Source organism: Cryptomeria japonica, chromosome 3 (assembly GCF_030272615.1).
Source record: "Cryptomeria japonica chromosome 3, Sugi_1.0, whole genome shotgun sequence".
Classification (NCBI taxonomy): domain Eukaryota; kingdom Viridiplantae; phylum Streptophyta; class Pinopsida; order Cupressales; family Cupressaceae; genus Cryptomeria; species Cryptomeria japonica.
The window spans coordinates 987,363,209-987,379,373 of NC_081407.1; positions in this window are offsets into that span (position 1 = coordinate 987,363,209).

Below are 16,165 nucleotides of genomic sequence, written 5' to 3' on the forward strand. Positions count from 1 at the left end.
GAGGAACAACTCGTGAGAGGTGAGCAACCTGCAAGAATTACAATTACATAAGCTGATCCCACCTAGAAACAGAAAAGAGACTCAATGGTACCGGGCAGAAGCTTGTCGGACTCTCTCCTACCCTTCTGCAAGTCTAACTCGCAAAGCAACTTTCTATCCAGGCAACTGTAAACTGCCTATGCTTCTGGTTTTCCAACTGCATTCCACCTCCAATCACCTCGTTCAGTGCATGGCTACCTAGGGCCCCCTTCTTTTCTTTATGTTTCATATACATAAAGAAAGATGGAAACCACATGATCATTGTGGTTGTTTATGTAAATGACATTATTTTTGGAGGCAATAAGGACAACCTTTGCAAAGAATTTTTTGATCAAATGCAGTCAGAATTTGAGATATCAATGCTTGGTGAATTGACATAATTTCTTGGTTTGCAGATATTACAAGAAGATAATGGAATCTTTATCTCACAAACCAAGTATGCAAAGTATATGTTGAAGAAATTTCAAATTAATTAAATAATAAAGATTATTTAAATTAAAGGATTAAAATCACAATTAATTAAACAATTAATATTAAGAAAAGGGTTAATGATTAATTTAATAGAGATAGAAATTGAAAATGAATTTATTTAAATAATAAATATTATTTGAATTGAAATATTAGAAATCATAATTAATTAAATAATTATTATTTAATTAATATTAAAAATGGTTTAAATGATTAAATGATGATAGAACTAAAAATACAATAATTAGTAAGATGATGAGGAAATATGAATTTAGAAGAATAAGATCAATTAATTTAATTAAAAAATTAAAAAATTATTTAATCAATTAGAGGAATAATTAGTACATGATCAATGAGACATTTTTAGGTGTCTACAATTTCCTTATCTAGTCTGCTTGTAGTTAGCCTTCTAGCATTAAGAACATTATACAAATCTTTCAGAATACTATGTTCTAATTCAATTAATGACTTGCTGAAGTTATGTAGATGCAATACAACAACTTCCTCAACTTCCCTTTGCTCATTTTCATCAAAATTATCATAGTATGCATTAATGTTATTGAGATTACCATCCTTAACTATTTCATCAGTTAGTTATTTTGTAGTTAATGGAGGAATAAAGTTATATTTACCTTTCACCTTGCTGGATTCAAGGTCCTTATCAAACTTTGTCCTTACCCTTCTTCCTCTTTTAGGCCTGCCGATCAAAGAGGGTATGTTGGGAGCATTTAAAACTGAGTCAAGTTTATAGGCCCATTTCAAAATTTTGCCCTGCATTTCCAAATGATTAAAATAAGTCAGTTTGAATGGCCTAGTTAGCAAGGAGGTAAAATGGAGTCGGTTGATTTTCAGAGGGTAAGGCTCGGGATTCATGTCCCACATCTTTCATTTGGCTTATTCAGTGATGTGCAACTTTCAGAATTCAATTTGGATAAGTTTACTAGGTACCCATTTCGAGGGGTGAGCTGAAAGTGCATTCTAGGCACAAGTGCAAATTTTATTAAGTTGCCTTCTTTGAGAGATTGCATCTTTTTCCCTATTGATCGTCATGGAGAAATTCAAAATGGATTCAATTGTATGCATAAATGTGAGTCACCCTACAAAATTTCAGGTCTTTACGAATCCATTTGCTCAGTTTTCAAAACCGAATCCGTTTGCAGTTTGTGTGTTTGCACAAGTGTAAAAATGTTTTGGTGAGCGTCATGTCAGAATGTTTGTTCCGAGCTAATGTTGGTATAAATGGTGAGAATACATTTCAAATTTCAAGCCTTTATCAATCCGTTTGATCGGTTTTCAAAAGGACTCATTTTGCCATCAAATTCAGTTATCCGCACTTTCAGTGTTATATCAGTTAATGTAGCCGTTTTGGTGAGCGCACCGTTTGCATCTTGTCAGTCGGGTGATCGAACTAAGAATTCAAAGATTTAATATGTACTTAAAGGTACCTATGTTCCGAATTTGAGAGCTTACGGAGGTCGTTTGGTATTTTTAAGAAAGGCGTCATGTGTTGCCAGAACATTGACTTCATCAGGTCCGCAGTGTCGACAAAGCCAGTTGGGCATTTTCGGAAATTATTATCTCTTCGCTCGGGACTCGTCTTGAGAAACCGTTTGGTAGAAGTCATCCTTGTATATCAGAGTACACGCCTGTCAGACAACGAGCTCCAGAAAGGTGTTTTGACCACATTGAAAATTACGTCTTCGCGATTAAATGCGAAAAATGTGGCGTAATTGCCTGAAAGTTGCAAAATGCAATTTTATGATCCGAAAATGGTGCCGATCGATTCCAGAGGTGTGTTTGAGGTCCATGAAGATATTCCAGAGGTCAGTTGCGTGAAAACGAAAAAAAATTTTAGTCGGACCCACTTTGGGGCCCGACCTGGCTCATTCCTGTGCATTTTATTTTTATGGCGACAATGTTCTTAGTGCATAACTTCATGATGCATAAATATACAGAAGTGCATAGTAATGTTACTATAAATTCTTGTTGAATTTTCTAGTCCTGGTATGGAAGAGGAAGAGATTGGCATGGTCAATGAAACAATTCCCAATTCGGAAAGAGTATATTTTAAAGAGTAGAGAAGTCCTTTTCTACTCTGGCAATAGACAATTTTCAGAATAAAACTTATGCATTGGCAATTGAAAAAGAAAAAACACAGTCCGTATAATTACCAGCAGCAATCAATCTTCAATTCCTATTATGCTGTGAGTTGAAGTGGGCATTTAAATACTTCCAAGCTGAAAATGCCAAATTTATTCTTGCTTTGTGTGGAGTGGCAGCGTGGCATGTAAAAGGCATTGGAAGCATCTTCTACAACAAATGTAACATTGTAGAATTGTTTCCCCCTCTGCCAATCACCCCTCCAATCTCCCAAAATCTCATCCTTGCCTGCTGTGTGGAGAGTGAGATGTGTAGAAAACTGAAGTATCCATTCCTATGCAGCAGTCATTTTGCTGGTAACATGAAATTGATGGCAATGTGCAACAGGCAGCATGGTAAATGGGGAAATGCGTTGAAGTTATAAAACCATATTTCTCCTCCCACGTGATGGCTGGAGAAGGGCAGCAGTAGCTCAAATCAAATGCACATTGGATGATGTAAAGCCATCTTCCCAAAATCCATGTGATGGGTGAGTTGTTGAAGCATAATGTAATTTTGAAGAAGTTTACACAACAAATGAAATCAGTTCCTCCCTGCTGAACATGATTGCTGGAGGGCATTGAAATGTTTGTCTTTTTTTTAAATAAAGGCAATTGGCTGGTATGAAGCCATTCCCCCCTTGCTAACATGGTGAAACAAACAATATGCAGCAGGCTTCGCGTGGTATCAGGAAGAGGTAAATATAAAAACTTGCAAGAAAGGGAAAAACGCCATTAAAACCCAGGAGAAAAGCTCCAAAGTGCAGCTACAGGCAAACACATTATCCCACATTGACTGGGAAAGGGACGTTTTTGGTATTTATATACAAAAATGCACAGTAATATAATGTCTAAGCCATAAAGGCTTTTGACACAAGGTGCCCATGGGTGCCCAAGGCGGGCCCACACATGAGCACATTTCCCGAGGTGATGGAAGAGTTGACTGGATGAAGACCAAGTGGACCCCACGCATGCACGCTTCCCGAGGCAAACAAGCAAAATTTTGCAGACGAAGGTCGGGTTAACGAGTGAGCAGGTTCGAGATGGATCGACGGTGCGCGCTATTTCGCAAAGGGAAGATGCACGCGAGTTAAGGCTGCGAAATAGCGAAAGTGAACGAGATCCATCCACGTGGCACGTAGGTGGCGATGACGTGGCATACAAGCAAGCGGCCAAGTGGCAGTGACGAAGCAGATGACGTGGCGATGATGAGGTGTCATCCCAGGTGGCATCCGGTCAACCCCATCAGCCAATCAGAGGCCGCCACGTGGCAAGGCGTCAGAGCACAAATGGAGGCAAAAATCAAATTTTAAATGAATAAATGATATAGTTTAGACTATATTGAAATTCGAAATATTTAAATGATGGATCCATGATGAGAATTAATTCGCCCAGGGTCCAATTTTTGGCCAAAGTATAAAGTATTATATATCGCCGAAAAGCTCTCGGAGCGAGGAATCTGATTATGAAGTTAATTTGGACAAATGTGAAGTATTTTAGAAGCAGTTTTCATGGGAACAAAATTCAGTTAGAGAAGGGACACTTGGCAATTCAGTTACAGATTTGATTTGGTTCCCTCTCTCTTTTTATTCCCCATTCTTCTCAGTTGTAAGGGTTCCAGAATTCTGTGAGAATGACTCCAGTTTTCATGGCTTCCAATTTTGAGCATTCTTGAAGATTGTACAGGGCAGGGCTTTTCCTTCAGTAATGGAGTTCAATTCTTGTTATAGGTGTTTTTAGTTGCAGGGTCTTGTGTATGTAAGGCATACATAAATTCACACACGATTGTCTCTAGATTTGTATTTCCATTTTATCAAATCAGATCCTCAAGGAGGATGAAATTTGTTATCTCAAGGAGATAGTTATGATTGTTTGCAGGGATTCTTCAAGGAAGGATTTAAATTCTACAATAAATCATAAAAAATGGAATATAGTTTCAAGATCTGATGATTTTGTGAATGATCTTAGTAATGCATTTATGCAAGGCATTAATGCATGAATATTTAATAATGAAGATGGATTTGCAATCGAAGCTTTCATTTATAGTTTGATGTATGACTCTGTTTCCCTTGGATAAGGCACTGATCTTGCAATTAAAGGGGTTCTCAAACCAATTTAAAATCCAATCAGAATACCTTTAGTTTGTGTTATGTTTTGAAATGTTTCATCTATCTCATGCTCAAGTATACTTGAGTTTTATGTGTAGATCTAGCCCATCTGCAATAAACTACTTGTTTTGGAGCCTTAGTGAGATCTATCTGTTTATGTTGATGCTGTCATAGATGTGTAATAGGTTTAATTCTAAGCATCAAAGGTATACCCGCCTAGGTTTTGCAGAGCCTGAAGAGTAGAAGGATTCATATCCTTGTCATGTTGTCCAAGCCCTGAAGTTCTTCATAGATTGAATTGGCTACTTCATAGATCAATTGCAGGTGTTCTTGGGTTATCACTTTTGGTGAACAACAGGGTATTGATTGTGTTTTCTTACTCGACTGAGCACCACCAGACTATGGTTTCCTAATCACCCTGACAAATTATCCTTTCTTCTTTTCTTTTTATGCTTCCTCATCTGACTCTTTTTTAAAAGCAACAAGAGATACAACAACATAGGTTCTCTTTGGCTTCTACTTTTTCTTCAACACTTCTTTTCTGGATGAGCTTTGAGTTGTAGATGACTTCACCAGAGTAGAAGAAGACTTAGTCTCCTTAGGATTTGACTAGGAAGGAACCGGTTCAGTCTTAGACTTCTTTTCTTCCATCTCTTCTTTCTCCTTAGCCTTCTTAATAACTTCTTGGGTGAAGCCCATCTATTCTTCTACAGCCTTGGCCATTTTTGTTACTTTTCTCTTCCTTTCCGACTGGGTGAACTTATTATGTAACTCCATATCTTTCTCTTTGAATGTACCAAATTTCTCTTCAGAAGGGTCAACTGGTTTTCTCAAAAGATGTTGATCATATGCTTCAATAGTTTGAGAATCTACCTCATAACCCATTGGCATTATCCATACTATTCTAGGCTCTACTGCCTCCATATGGCACTAGTTCTTGTCAACCATGAAACATATAGAGTCTACATATTTGTCTACTACCCCCTTAGGGATCCTTACTCTATTCTTCATTATACCTTGGAATATTTTAAAGAAGCTCCACAGGGAAGTTGTTTGATTCTCTTTGTTTTCAAATCTCTATAGACCTTGTTTAATCTGAGTGGACACTGGTAAGTCATAAGCCTATTGGACCTTGCCTATCCTGAGGATCTCGTTCATGAAGTACAATGCTAAACAAACAATTAGTGAACTAAATGTGAAGACATTCTTCTTGTTAGTTTTGATTTTCTTATAGTTGTTCAGAAGTTATTTAAGAAGAAATGTGCACAAATCATACTACATATCTTCTTTTACTATCTGATAGGCTACATATATCATTGTATCAGAGACTAAATTCAATCTGTTAGACTGATAGACTTTGTACCCATTAATCATTGATGTGAATTTAACATCATGCTCCAAGATATCATCAATTGTCATAGATCTGTTGTCAAATTGAGCACCAGTTAGATTTGTAATGGTAGGGTTCATTACCTTTCTCAAATTAGACTGTCCACCGGTTTGATTCAGGCAAGTGACTACATGGATGACCTACTTGGTTATCTTGTAGGTTTGTCCAACCATATAAATTCATTGTGGACATGGCTCAGAATGTACCTCACCTATTCATCCTCATTGAATGTTGGAAAGTGAACAAACTATGTAAAACCCTTCCTCTGTAACTGTGCATATTTCGGTTTAGGATTTCCAACTTCATCCATTATGTGGTCAGTATATAGGGTTAAGATGTCTTTATTATTGGTTTCCTCAATTGAATAGTGAATGTATGCCCTCACATCATCAACATGCAAAACTTCATAAGGAACAGACAAAAAAGAACCATTGGGGTCATCCTCAATAGACTTAAATGGGCATCTCTTGAATTGCGGCCTTCCTCGCTTAGAAACTTCTACTACCAAAGGTGTATTAATAGAAGAATACACCATTTCAAGAAATTTTGAGTTCAAATGCTTCAATAAATGCCTTTTTTCTTCTGTCAGATGCACAAGAACTCCTTGTTGGATGAATTCAAGATTTTTGATCACCTTGGAAATTGGTTTGCCTCGCTCTACAGTCTCAACTCTTCATTCACAATGTTAGAAATGATTCATATTTTTCCCTTTTTAACTTTTCAAACCCTAACTTAAAGTTGAAATAAATGTAACTGTAAAGTTCAACCAAATGTCCTGTTCATCATAATCCATTTCACCAGATTCCAAGATCGACATGAATAATTCTGAATAATAATTTTCAAGAATCTACAATCAACCTTGATCGATCATAGATCTCTCCAGGGGGTACTGCAAGATTATGCATGAAGATGCCACCCCCTAAGTTCAAATTCCTTAGTTACCAGATGAAGATTATGCATCAGATTTAGGTGCAATTCCATTGTTTGCCTTGGATTCTTCTTTTCTAGCCTACATCTTTGCATGCTTGTTTCAGATCTCCTCTACCTTTGCTTTGCCTTTCTCATCTAATTTCCCTTTGTTTACGAGAGCATTATTATTGCTTCTACAGAATTTTGCAATGTGAACCATTTTGTTTCATGCACGACAAACAACATTTCTCTGCATAGGTTTGAAATTCATCTGATTTGGTCTCATCCTAAATTAGATAGAGATATGTCCAAACATCCCAAAAGCATAACATCTCTTGTTCTAAAAATTATTTATTACTACTTTGCACATGTTTTACTTATGACCAGAATTATTGCATATGAAACATTGACTGATAAAGGTAGGACCATTGTTCATATTGTTCATTCCATTATTCATCCTAATTTTGCATTGATTAATCATATGACCAAATTTATTGCAAGTAAAATATCTACCATTGAATTTATAGGCATTAGATTATGTTACCGGAGGATTCTTTCTCTTCCTATGATTAGGCTTTGCATTTCTTTGTCCAGATCCAAAGGATTCTCCTTTCTCATATCCAAGCCCTCTCATGTCTTTTCCATGTCTCTGACTTTCCAGCATTTCATCAAGCCTTGTTGAGCTAGCATTTGTAAGGAAGCCAATTAGTGGAACAAATTCCTACACTAACCTTGAGAGGAGGGTAATGCAAAAACTTTTATAGATCGTCACAACAGTTATAGAAAATAGAAATAGATATAATAACATTCAAACCATAGCATAGTGATTTATGTGGGGAAAACCCTTTTGGGAGAAAAACCCCACAATCCAAAAGCCGCCTAGTATATTATTCAACAATAAAAAATAGAATACAATATAGTTGTAGAACAAGCTCTTTGCAGGAGTACCACTAATCAAAGATTCATAGGTAACTCAATAGCCATAAGACTCTTACACACAATCTCTATCTCACACATCTTATATATAGGAGATACAATACAAGAAATTGTCAAATGGTATTATAAAACCATGGGATAAACCACCCAATAAGGTGTAGCTGGCCTTATCTCCCTTCCAAATTCCCTATGATGTGTGTCCCTCCCTTTTACAACTCATTTATGTGTCTGATGTATTTTATATTTCCTATTTTAGGAGTACAAACTTCGAAAGGCCATAACTTATGAACCGTGTGTCTAATTGACAAACCGTTTGAAGTGCCAGAAAACTCGCGAAGTGCTCTATTGCCTCATAAACTGCTATGCCATTTATGCCAGCTTTTTAGGGTGTTTAAAGGATTTTAAAGTCCTCAAAATCAAATTTAAACCTTTCATTTGACCCCTCCAAAATGAAAAATTTAATATCTTCAAAACTAGTTGTGATCTTGTGACATAACTTTACCAAAATTCTTATCTAGCCAACCAAAAGCTTCATGGAGAATTTCGCACCATTTCATGCCAAAATACTATAAATAGTAACCTTATGTAAATGCAAGGTTAAGATACCATTTTCCCAACAAATCTCCCACTTGTCGAACACCTTGAAAGAAAAAAGGGAGTATCAACACAACAAATCCATTGCTAGGATCCACGAGGCCCATAAACTTTGAACACCATCTGAACTTCTCTATGCTTACAACCTTAGTTAAATAATCTGCAACATTCATCAAAGTTTCTACCTTTACTAACTTCACCTTGCCATTTTTGACCATATCTCGAACAAAATGATATTGAACATCAATGTGCTTGGTCTGGGCATGGAATGTTGGGTTCTTAGCTTGGCAGATTACACTTTGACTGTCACAAAAAACTATCATGGCTCCTTGTTTTATACCAATGTCTTAACACAGTTTCTTAATACAAATATCTTCTTTACTAGCATGAGTAGCTGCCATGTACTCTGCTTTAGTAGTGGACAAAGAAACCACAGCCTATCGCTTACTCATCCAACTAATTGCACCACCAAATAAAGTAAACACATAAACACTGGTAGATATTCTTCTATCAATATCAACTGCCCATTCTGAATCCACATAACCATGAATATTAAGGGAAATCATGTCTCCAACTAAATTACCATGATAACACAAAGAATACTATAAGGTAACCTTCAAATATCTGAAGACTCTTTTGACTGCATCCCAATGAACTCTACCAGGATTAGACATATATCTGGACAAAACTCCCACTACTTGGGCAATGTCTAGTCTAGTATAGACCATAACATACATCAAACTTCCTACTGCACTTTGGTAAGGCACTATGCTCATGTCTTCCATCTATGATGGGGATGTAGGACAATCTACAGTAGATAATTTCATTCCAACTATAAAAGGAACACACAATGGTCTACAATCCTGCATGTTGAACCTCTATAACACTGAATTCACATAATTACTCTGGCCTAGCCATAGATTTTTGTTCACTCTATCTCTTCTAATTTCCATCCAAAGAATGTGTTTTTTTTGCACCAAGATCTTTCATTTCAAATTTAGTAGCGAGCTGAGACTTTAGTTCTGAAATCATACCTTTCCCTTTACCAATGAATAATATATCATCAAAATACAATACAATGTACAGGAAATGATCACCATTAAATTTATAATAAACATAGTGATCTGATTTAGAATGCTGAAATCCCAAACTCAACACATATGTATCAAATTTCCAGTACCACATCCTAGGACTTTGTTTGAGGGCATACAAAGATTTCTTTTATTTACACACCAAATTACTTTTACCTTTCACCACATAGTGCTCTGGCTGTGTCATATAAATATCCTCCTCCAAATCACCATGGAGGAAAGCAGTTTTCACATCCATTTTCTCAACCTCTAAATCATAAGGAGCAACAATAAAAAACAAAAATCTAAAGTCATTTTTGCAACATGAGAAAATATCTCACCATAATCAATCCCCTCAACCTGAGAGTATCCTTTTGCAACCAAACTCACTTTATACTTCTCAATGTTCCCATCTGAACCAATCTTTTTCTTGAACACCCATTTACAACCAACAGGTTTCTGTCCTTCAAGAAATGGTACGAGATCCCATGTGTCATTCTTTTTTAAAGCTACCATTTCTTCTTCCGTAGAAATCTTCCAAGATTATGCATCATTAATACCTAATGCCTCTTCTACAGATTTTGATTCATCCACATTAGTATTCAAAGAAAAAATACATCTCCAATCATCAGGTGAATACCTTTCAGGTGGTTGTCTATGTCTTGTATACCTTCGAACAAGTTGAGTTGGAGGTTCTTCCTCCTCTTCTGAAGATTTAGAGCTAGACAAGCTGTCCTCAACTTCTTTCCTATCTAAGGGTCTCTATTCAACTCTTTTAGGTGTAGAAGGAAATTAAATCACATCTTCCTTTTTAGTTTGTTTTGGCTTTAATGTAATAGAAGGATACTTAATTTCTCTAAAAATAACACTTCTACTATGAATTACCTTTTGTACAATAGGGTCCCAAACCTTGTATCCTTTCACACAATAACCATACCCGATGGAGATACATTTCATATCCTTGTTCTCCAACTTTCTCTGCTTCTCCTTTGGCACATGTGCATATGCCTCACAACCAAAAACTCTAAGATGTCTCAATGAAGTCTTGTGACCCAACCATGCTTCCATAGGTGTTTTAGCAACAAGGGCTGATGTAGGAGACCTGTTAATTGGGTAGCAAGAAGTGGCAACAATTTCAACCCAAAACTTTTGTTCTAGAATAACACCACTCAACATAATTCTAGCCTTCTCCATCAGTGTCCTATGCATTCTTTCAGCAACTCCATTTTGTTGTGGAGAACACAAAGTTGTCTTATGTCTGTTAATGCCATAATATTTACATAATCTATCAAAATCATTAGACCAAAATTCACCATTATTAGTCCTCAAATATTTAATTTTCTTTCCAGTCTGCAACTCAACCATTTCTTTAAATTCTTTAAATTGACTAAAAACTTCATATTTACTCTTTATAAAATATACCCTGTCCTACTAAAATAATCAATAAATAAAACATAATATGTGGATTTTCCAATCGAAGGAATGTCTATAGGGCCAAATATATTAGAATGAATAAGATCCAAAACACCAAAAGTTTTATGAGAACTTGAGTAAAACTGAATGTAGTTTTGTTTTCCATAAATGCAATGCTCACAGAAATTAAATTCAAGATTACAATCATTCAAACCTTCAACAAGGTTTTTATTTTTTAAGGTCCTTATAAGACCCTTTTCTCCAATGTGGCCAAGCCTTTGGTGCTATAAAATAGTCTTCTTTGTAGGTAACTTTTCTTTAGAATAAAGAGCACCTTTAGGTACCCAAAATCCATTTCCATTTGTTGAAGGTGAAACCCTCAAATCTTCCACAAATTTACTTTTTATAGAAGTGCTATTACACTCAATAGTGTATGCACCTAGATTATCCAGAGTGTCAAACCTGACACCTCTAGCAATTACCATAGCACCCTTAATCATCTTACATCCTGCTTTAGAAAAGACTACCTGCACACCCGCATCTATCAATTTTCTCACAGATAAAATTTTATTTTAAACCAAGGATATGTAGCACACCATTAATCCTTTTTATTCTACCATCAGAAAACCTGATTCTAACTTTACCTCAACCAACAATGTCTAAATGTGAATCATCACCTAGGTACACCTTACCTCCATTAAATTCTTTATATTTAGAAAACCAATTTGTATTGGCAGTCATATGAAAGGATGCACTTGAGTCAATTAACTAGGCATCATTACCTAAATGAGTCACCAAAGCTACAATAAATGCATCACCATCTTCCTTCTCAGACTCAGAATCATAATCAATCTTCTTCTTTTTATTCTTCTTTTCTTCTTTGCATTCCTTATAGATGTGACCTGGTTTACCACAATTCCAGCAAATGACTTTGGACTTTCTAGGAGATTTCGATCTCCCTCTCAATTTGGACTTATCACGCTTCTCATTTTTCTTTCCTTTCTCCTTAGGTCTTCCATGAACAATTAGGGCTTCCTTTGAACTAAGAGATACCTTCCTTCACATCTCTTCACCAAGTAGGGCATTCACCATATCTTCAAACTTCAAAAAAATAGAAGTACCATCGATAGCCATAACAAGAGAATCCCATGAATCAGGCAAAGAACAAAGAAAGATATGACATTTCTCCTCTTCATTCATCTTAACACCGACAGATACTAATTGAGCCACCAACATATGTAATACTTCCAAGTGCTCTGTAATTTGTCCACCCTCTTCCATCTTCAAGGAATATAATTTCTTCCTCAAGAAAATCTAATTTAATAAACATTTTGCTTGATACATTTCGCCAAGCTTAGTCAATATATTCTTTGCAGTTTTTTCTTCATGTACATTGATCAGAATAAACTTTGTTAGGCACAATCTGATTACACCCTTGTCTTTTCGGTCCATAACATCATACCAAGCCATCGCAATAAGATCTAAGGGCCTTGGGACATTTGCATCAATAGCATCCCAAAGATATTGATCTATTTGCAGATCTTCCATCTTCAACTTCCACATCTCAAAATTTGTTCCATTAAATTTGTCCACCTCTATTTTCCCTGATGAACTTACCATCTAAAAATTCCTACAACAAGATAAAAAAGTGTCTTCTGCATAAGCTCCCACTCAAATCTAGATTAGTTCAAAAAACCTAACAACCCTCAATTGAAAAGAAAGGTAATCAAGCTCTGATACCACTTGTAAGGAAGTCAAGTAGTAGAACAACTTCCTACACTAAGCTTGAGAGGAGGGTAATGCAAAAACTTTTATAAATATTCACAATAGCTATAGAAAATAGAAATAGATATAATAACATTCAAACCATAACACAATGATTTACATGGGAAAAACCTTTTGGGAGAAAAACCCCACACTCCAAAAGCCACCCAATATATTATTCAACAATAAAAAACATATTATAATATACTTGCAAAGCAAGCTCTTTGCAGGAGTACCACTAATTAGAGATTTAGAGGTAACTCAATAGCCATAAGACTCGTACACACAACCTCTATCTCATGCACCTCATATATAGGAGATACAATACAAGAACCCAACAAATGGTATTATAAAACCATGGGCTAAAACCACCCAATAAGGTGTAGTCAACCTTATCTCCCTTCTAGATGCCCTATGACATTTGTCCCTCCCCTTTATAGCTCATTTAAGTGTCTGATGTATTTTATATTTCCTATTTTAGGAGTAAAAACTTTCGAAGGCCATAACTTGTGAACTGTGTGTCTGATTGATGAACCGTTTGAAGCGCTGGAAATCTTGTGAAGTAATCTATTCCCTTGTAACTTCAAATTTAAGGGAATTTTGAGGCCTCTAAATTCCTCAAAAATCAAATTTAAACCTTTCATTGGACCCCTCCAAAATGGAAAATTTAGTATCTTCAAAGTTATGATCTTGTGATGTAACTTTATCGGAATGCTTATCTAGCCAACCAGAAGCTTTAGGGAGAATTTTGCACCATTGCATGGAAAAATGAAAACTTACCATTAATAGTAACCTTGTATAAAAGAAAGGTTGAGACACCATTTTCCCAACAACATTGAATTTGTCTTTGTATTCATTTACATTAGCAAGTTCATCTCTTAGGGCAGCAATCTATCTTTAAAGTTTTTGACCATTATTACTTGATTGTGTCAACTCAAGCTTCAATTGATCATTCTCATAGGTAAGCCTGAAGCACTCATTAGATCCGTCTTTCAATGATTGAGTCAAACTTTCTTCATTCTTCTTCTGGCCTTCAATCTCCTTAGTCAACTTCATCACAATGTATTACATCTCATTCTTCAATACAACATTCTCTCTAGTAAGCTTATCACATTCATCAGCTTTGTCTTGATTTTCCATGCTTTAATCTTCTTTCTCCTTCAGCTTTTCCATCAACTCTTTCCTCTTGTCTCTTGAAGTATTGACTTGATCTTTCAAATCATTAATGAAGTCTTCAGCTGCATTCACATTTCTCTTTAAGGAACTTATTTCATTTCTTTCTGCATCAAGATCCTTAAGTGCCACACAAAGTTGTCTTTGCAAATTGGAATCCATTGATTCAATCTCCAAGACCTTCCTCAAGTGATTAGGCTTCCTTTGATGAACTAGGCTCTGATACCAATTATTGGAATCAAGGAACACTAAGAGGGGGGATGAATCAGTGTTCTACTGGTAAATAAAATTTTAAACTTATTCTCAGACCATCAGAAGAAAATGCAAGAAATTAAACTACAGAAACACATGATAATCAACCACAAAACCATAACACCATGATTTTTACCTAGAAACCCAAAAAGAGAAAAAAATGGTGGGATTGGAACCCACAATATTTAGATAATATGATTAACAATACATAAATATTACATAAGGGGAATGCACTTGCATTCAAGCACACTGCCTAGAACCAAAGGTTCAATTACAATATGGAAGTCTCCCTAACTTATAGATAAATTAAAATAATGACTACAATGTTTAAACTCCAAAATAGCATCAAACAATGCCTAGATGACTTCTGATTAAGTGCAGAAAATTTGACTGTAACACCTTTGCAACTCTTCTTTGTTCTATTTCTTAGTCAACTACCAGATCAAGAATGCGCACGTGTAACTATGCCTAAAAGGTTTCTCGATCACAACTCGCTCATATATTCACCCAAAAATATCTTCTACATCAAGTATATATCCGCAATCAGAAAATAAACATTCATTAAGTCGACCAAGCACAATATGCAATATAATGTGTAACCGGGTTTCAGCTCAGACTGGATCACAAAAACATATGTGGATCAACCAAACAATAAAAACATGATTTCTATATGTCGTCCCTATCATCCCATGCTCAAATCTAACCACCGCAATCACTACAACAATTCCAGACAAAAAATGCTCTGTTTATCTTAAAATACCGAAGACAGATTACCAGATCACTCCCTCTTCCGAATATCAAAATCTATAACTACTGGATAGGATTTCCAAGGAGAGTTGCCATCAATGACAACCCTCATCCATTATCGAAGCATTATAATTTACCAGATGAGTATCAATTGCCAACAAAATATTTAGATGAAGGAATATGCTCAGTATCAACCTTTGGAAAATTATATATAAGTCAAGACTCATCATTCACTAATGCATTATCTCTAGAAGAGAGTGCATTGGGATGATCCTCTTGTAACAAAATATCCTCTGAAATAGAAGATATATTATGAGAGGAATCAAAGGCATAGAGTGACATAGGTAGAGCTAAGTCACCATCACAAGCATGAAAAGGAACATCATTAGCATTTTGAATAAAGATAGAAACTAAGTTAATAAAAGAAGTTAACATATGCATTTTAAAATTAATAAACTTAAACATAAGAAATAATGCATTAACTATTGGAAATTTGGAGGAATTGATTATATGTTGCATTGATGTCTTGTTATTGATGGCAACACCGACTGTTTTGGTTGTTTACTAGTTTCCAGTTGGTTCCAGTAGAGTGGTTGGATTATGATATTGATCTGATATGATCCAGTATGCTTTGGTTTGTGGAATTGATTTTGATCTATCATTCATGCTATTCAGATGTGTATCATGATTAGTTGGTTTGAGATTTGATGACTCAGGAGCTATCATTTGTTCTAGTAAGCCTTTTGGTCACTGGTAAGGGTTTTACCGATAGATCTTTTGATGCACGTGATAAGTGGTGTTGGTGCAGATTCTAGATGGCTTTTAGGATACTGTTGGTTATCATGTTCATGTTCATGTTCATGTTCTTGTTGATTGGTGGTGTTGGATTTGGTTTATGGTGACCTATTTTGGGTCTGGTGTTATCTAGGTTATGGATCGGTTAATGTAACATGTTGGAGGATGTTCCTGATGTGTTATCAATGAGATTTAATGATTGGTTTACAATGTTTTTGTTGGCATATGTGCAGAGTATGTTGACATGATGATATTGTATGTTGTCATTGATGTCAATATGATGATGAGTGAACTGGTATATTGAAGTAAGTACTTGCAAGAGAACCGGTATATGTGAAAAAGTGAAGTGGTATGTTTGTCCAAGTGAAA